The following is a 7125-nucleotide window of genomic DNA, read 5'->3' as shown; positions in this document are numbered from 1 at the left end:
TGAGCTCACATGACCATAAATGGTCATTTGTTATTTTAATCAAATCTCTTGTTCAACGTTGTCATAATAACACAGGATTCATCATCCTAACTACAACAGTGCTTGAGTTATAACAGTTATGCATATTAATGAGGTTAGAAGCCCCCACCCCATGGGTGCCCAGCCACGAGGCCTAACAGTGTGCTATTGGGGCAAAATGATGCATCTGATGACACAAATGCACATACAAAATTTGAAAGAAATCAGACTAATACAAAACATGTAGTTGCATAATTTCTATTTTCACAAAATCCAAGATGGCGGCCAAACCACGTGACTGATCAAAATAATATTATTTTTCTCGTATGCAGCTAAGGCCATGCATGGTAAATATAGAAACATCTAGTAGATTGGTTGAATCGTCTCTGAGAAACAAATACCCAAACTTTTGGTCAATTTTACTTAAAATCCAAAATGGCGGCCAAACCATGTGACTGATCTGAAATTTTTTTTCGGTTTCTGAAAGGGCTTGATACACAGATGCCATGAAGCAAAATTGAAAATATTCCCTCAAGTGTTGCCAGAGTAAAAAACTACTTCCTGTTTAGAAGAAATCCAAAATGGTGGCCAAACCATGTGACCAATCGTAAACATTTTGTCAAACATAAATGGGATTCATATATAGAAGCTAAATACTACATATGAGAGCATTCTGCTTGGTGGTTCTGAAGAAGAAGATTTTTGAGTGTTTTATGCCGTTTTTAGGAAAAACAAAATGGCGGGAAAAGTCACATGACCGCTAAAGTTTTTATTACTGATATTTATTACACATGAGTTGTACTATATACCATAAAAAAATCTAAACGCCTAGACCCTCAGAAAGTGGTCAAACAGCCACTTCCGGTTTTATTTCAATCCAATATGGCTGCCAAACTAATTGACCAATCGAAATTCTGAAAGCATGTTGCACCAGTTCACATTAGGGACTATCAGTATAGAGCATTATCAGACCATTCCGTTCAGCAGTTTTCTCAAACGGCTTGACGAAAAAAGTTACGGAAGAAAGAAAGAAAGATTAAAGCCGCAAGCGGCGTCACCGGGGCCCAAGCTGATAAGATTCTGTTTCATAATTAATGAGGTCACATGTTAGACAATCAGGTAGCTCTTATTATCAGTAACATGAGGTCAAAATGAAGTTGGTACCATGTATTTACCTGCTTTGGTTATCGAAATATGGTTTTCAGGATATATAATGAGCCATGTTCTTATGCACAATAATGAGATTACATAATCATATATAGCCATTTCTAATGTCAGTTACATCTTTCATTCAATGTCTTCATAATGACACTAGTTACATGTCCTGCTCTTCGACAGTGTTTCAGATATGACTGCTATGCATATTAATGAGTTGACATGACCATATATGGTCATCTGTTATTTTAATCAAATCTCTTGCTCACTGTTGTCATAATAACACAGGATTCATCTTCCTAACTGCAACAGTGCTTAAGATATAATGGTTATGCATATTAATGAGTTGACATGACCATATATGGTCATCTGTTATTTTAATCAAATCTCTTGTTCACTGTTGTCATGATAACAAAGGAATCATCTTCCTAACAACAACAGTGTTTGAGATATAATGGTTATGCATATTAATGAGTTCACATGACCATATATGGTAATCTGTTATTTTAATGAAATCAATTGTTTAATGTTGTCATAATAACACAGGTTTCATCTTCCTAACTCCAACAGTGCTTGAGATATATCAGTTATGCATATTAATGAGGTTAGAAGCCCCCACCCCTTAGGCGCCCAGCGACAAAACCCAGCCACGTGCCATTCGGTTGAAAAAATGCATCTCAAGAGTAGAATGCACATATACAATTTTAGCCAAATCGGACCAATACAACACATGTAATTGCACAAGATCTGTTTTCATAAAATCCAAGATGGCGGCCAAACCATGTGACTGATCAAAATAATATTATTTTTCTCATATGGAGCTAAGGCCAGGCATGGTAAATATAAAAACATCTGGTAGATTGGTTGAATCACCTCTGAGAAACAAATGCCCAAACTTTTGGGCAATTTTGCTTAAAATCCAAGATGGCGGCCAAACCACGTGACTGATCTGAAATCTTTTTTAGGTTTCTGAAAGGGTTTGATATAGAGATGCCATGAAGCAAAATTGAAAATAATCCCTCAAGTGTTGCCAGAGTAAAAAACTACTTCCTGTTTAGAAGAAATCCAAAATGGTGGCCAAACCACGTGACCAATCGTAATAATTTTTTCAAACATAAATGGGATTCATATATAGAAGCTAAATACTACATATGATAGCATTCTCCTTGGTGGTTCTGAAGAAGAAGATTTGTTAGTGTTTTTTGCCGTTTTTAGGAAAAACAAAATGGCGGGAAAAGTCACATGACCGCTAAAGTTTTTATTGCTGATATCTATTACACATGAGTTGTACTATATACCATAAAAAAATCTAGACGCCTAGACCCTCAGAAAGTGGTCAAACAGCCACTTCCGGTTTTATTTCATTTCAACATGGCTGCCAAACTAATTGACCAATCGAAATTCTGAAAGCATGTTGCACCAGTTCACATTAGGGACTATCAGTATAGAGCATTTTCAGACTATTCAGTTCAGCAGTTTTCTCAAACGGCTTGACGAAAGAAGTTGTGGAAGAAAGAAGAAGAAGAAGATTAAAGCCGCAAGCGGCGTCACCGGGGCCCAAGCTGACAAGATTCTGTTTCATAATTAATGTGGTCACATGTTAGACAATCAGGTAGCTTGAATTATCAGTAACATGAGGTCAAAATGAAGTTGGTACCATGTATTTACCTGGTTTGGTTATCGAAATATGGTTTTCAGGATATATAATGAGCCATGTTCTTAATAATGAGATTACATAATCATATATAGCCATTTCTAATGTCAGTTACATCTTTCATTCAATGTCTTCATAATGACACTTGTTACACGTCCTGCTCTGCGACAGTGTTTTAGATATGACTGCTTTGCATATTAATGAGTTCACATGACCATATATGGTCATCTGTTATTTTTAATCAAATCTCTTGTTCACTGTTGTCATAATAACACAGGATTCATCTTCCTAACTGCGACAGTGTTTTAGATATGACTGCTATGCATATTAATGAGTTCACATGACCATATATGGTTATCTGTTATTTTAATCAAATCTCTTGTTCACTGTTGTTATAATGACACAGGATTTATCTTCCTAACTGCGACAGTGTTTAAGATATAATGGTTATGCATATTAATGAGTTCACATGACCATATATGGTTATCTGTTATTTTAATCAAATCTCTTGTTAACTGTTGTCATAATGACACAGGATTCATCTTCCTAACTGCAAAAGTGTTTGAGATATAACGATTATGCATATTAATGAGCTCACGTGACTATATATGGTCATCTGTTATTTTAATCAAATCTTTTGTTCAATGTTGTCATAATAACACAGGATTCCACTTCCTAACTGCAACAGTGTTTGAGATATGACAGTTATGCATATTAATGAGCTCACATGACCATATATGGTCATTTGTTATTTTAATCGAATCTCTTGTTCAAGGTTGTCATAATAACACAGGATTCATCATCCTAACTACAACAGTGCTTGAGTTATAACAGTTATGCATATTAATGAGGTTAGAAGCCCCCACCCCATGGGTGCCCAGCCACGTGGCCTAACAGTGTGCTATTGGGGCAAAATGATGCATCTGATGACACAAATGCACATACAAAATTTGAAAGAAATCAGACTAATACAAAACATGTAGTTGCATAATTTCTATTTTCACAAAATCCAAGATGGCGGCCAAACCACGTGACTGATCAAAATAATATTATTTTTCTCGTATGCAGCTAAGGCCAGGCATGGTAAATATAAAAACATCTAGTAGATTGGTTGAATCGTCTCTGAGAAACAAATACCCAAACTTTTGGTCAATTTTGCTTAAAATCCAAAATGGCGGCCAAACCATGTGACTGATCTGAAACTTTTTTTAGGTTTCTGAAAGGGCTTGATACACAGATGCCATGAAGCAAAATTGAAAATATTCCCTCAAGTGTTGCCAGAGTAAAAAACTACTTCCTGTTTAGAAGAAATCCAAAATGGTGGCCAAACCACGTGACCAATCGTAAACATTTTTTCAAACATAAATGGGATTCATATATAGAAGCTAAATACTACATATGAGAGCATTCTCCTTGGTGGTTCTGAAGAAGAAGATTTTCAAGTGTTTTTTGCCGTTTTTAGGAAAAACAAAATGGCGGGAAAAGTCACATGACCGCTAAAGTTTTTATTACTGATATTTATTACACATGAGTTGTACTATATACCATAAAAAAATCTAGACGCCTAGACCCTCAGAAAGTGGTCAAACAGCCACTTCCGGTTTTATTTCAATCCAATATGGCTGCCAAACTAATTGTCCAATCGAAATTCTGAAAGCATGTTGCACCAGTTCACATTATGGACTATCAGTATAGAGTATTATCAGACCATTCTGTTCAGCGGTTTTCTCAAACGGCTTGACGAAAAAAGTTACGGAAGAAAGAAGAAGATGATGAAGAAGAAAAAACCGGACAATAAGAATAGGGGCCTCGCCCTTCAGGCTTGGGCCCCTAAAGAAGAAAGAAGAAGAAAAAACCGAACAATAAGAATAGGGGCCTCGCCCTTTGGGCTTGGGCCCCTAAAGAAAGAAAAAACCGGACAATAAGAATAGGGGCCACGCCCTACAGGCTTGGGCCCCTAATTAAAGCCGCAAGCGGCGTCACCGGGGCCCAAGCTGACAAGATTCTGTTTCATAATTAATGTGGTCACATGTTAGACAATCAGGTAGCTTGAATTATCAGTAACGTGTGGTCTAAATGAAGTTGGTACCATGTATTTACCTGGTTTGGTTATCGAAATATGGTTTTCATGATCAGGATATACAATGAGCCATGTTCTTATGCACAATAATGAGATTACATAATCATATATAGCCATTTCTAAAGTCAGTTACATATTTCATTCAATGTCTTCATAATGACACTAGTTACATGTCCTGCTCTACGGCAGTGTTTCAGATATGACTGCTATGCATATTAATGAGTTCACATGACCATATATGGTCATCTGTTATTTTAATCAAATCTCTTGTTCACTGTTGTCATAATAACACAGGATTCATCTTCCTAACTGCAACAGTGTTTAAGATATAATGGTTATGCATATTAACGAGTTCACATAACCATATATGGTCATCTGTTATTTTAATCAAATCTCTTGTTCAACGTTGTCATAATAACACAGAATTCATCTTCCTAATTACAACAGTGTTTGAGATATAATGGCTATGCATATTAATGAGCTCACATGACCATAAATGGTCATTTGTTATTTTAATCAAATCTCTTGTTCAACGTTGTCATAATAATACAGGATTCATCATCCTAACTACAACAGTGCTTGAGTTATAACAGTTATGCATATTAATGAGGTTAGAAGCCCCACCCCCATGGGTGCCCAGCCACGTGGCCTAGCAGTGTGCTATTGGGGCAAAATGATGCATCTGATGACACAAATGCACATACAAAATTTGAAAGAAATCAGACTAATACAAAACATGTAGTTGCATAATTTCTATTTTCACAAAATCCAAGATGGCGGCCAAACCACGTGACTGATCAAAAAAATATTATTTTTCTCGTATGCAGCTAAGGCCAGGCATGGTAAATATAAAAACATCTAGTAGATAGGTTGAATCGTCTCTGAGAAACAAATACCCAAACTTTTGGTCAATTTTGCTTAAAATCCAAAATGGCGGCCAAACCATGTGACTGATCTGAAATTTTTTTTAGGTTTCTGAAAGGGCTTGATACACAGATGCCATGAAGCAAAATTGAAAATATTCCCTCAAGTGTTGCCAGAGTAAAAAACTACTTCCTGTTTAGAAGAAATCCAAAATGGTGGCCAAACCACGTGACCAATCGTAAACATTTTTTCAAACAATAATGGGATTCATATATAGAAGCTAAATACTACATATGAGAGCATTCTGCTTGGTGGTTCTGAAGAAGAAGATTTTCAAGTGTGTTTTGCCGTTTTTAGGAAAAACAAAATGGCGGGAAAAGTCACATGACCGCTAAAGTTTTTATTGCTGATATTTATTACACATGAGTTGTACTATATACCATAAAAAAATCTAGACGCCTAGACCCTCAGAAAGTGGTCAAACAGCCACTTCCGGTTTTATTTCAATCCAATATGGCTGCCAAACTAATTGTCCAATCGAAATTCTGAAAGCTTGTTGCACCAGTTCACATTAGGGACTATCAGTATAGAGCATTATCAGACCATTCCGTTCAGCGGTTTTCTCAAACGGCTTGACGAAAAAAGTTACGGAAGAAAGAAAGAAAGAAAGAAAGAAGAAAGAAAAAACCGGACAATAAGAATAGGGGCCTCGCCCTTCAGGCTTGGGCCCCTAAAGAAAAAACCGGACAATAAGAATAGGGGCCTCGCCCTTCGGGCTTGGGCCCCTAATTAAAGCCGCAAGCGGCGTCACCGGGGCCCAAGCTGATAAGTTTCTGTTTCATAATTAATGAGGTCACATGTTAGACAATCAGGTAGTTTGTATTATCAGTAACATGAGGTCGAAATGAAGTTGGTACCATGTATTTACCTGGTTTGGATATCGAAATATGGTTTTCAGGATATATAATGAGCCATGTTCTTATGCACAATAATGAGATTACATAATCATATATAGCCATTTCTAATGTCAGTTACATCTTTCATTCAATGTCTTCATAATGACACGAGTTACATGACCTGCTCTGCGACTGTGTTTTAGATATGACTGCTTTGCATATTAATGAGTTCACATGACCATATATGGTCATCTGTTATTTTAATCAAATTTCTTGTTCACTGTTGTCATAATAACACAGGATTCATCTTCCTAACAGCAACAGTGTTTAAGATATAATGGTTATGCATATTAATGAGTTCACATGACCATATATGGTCATCTGTTTTTTTAATCAAATCTCTTGTTCACTGTTGTCATAATAACACAGGATTCATCTTCCTAACTGCAACAGTGTTT

The sequence above is a fragment of the Saccoglossus kowalevskii genome, chromosome 17, assembly GCF_978046115.1.
Source record: "Saccoglossus kowalevskii chromosome 17, keSacKowa6.1, whole genome shotgun sequence".
Classification (NCBI taxonomy): Eukaryota; Metazoa; Hemichordata; class Enteropneusta; family Harrimaniidae; genus Saccoglossus; species Saccoglossus kowalevskii.
Note: the sequence above shows the minus strand (reverse complement) of the source record.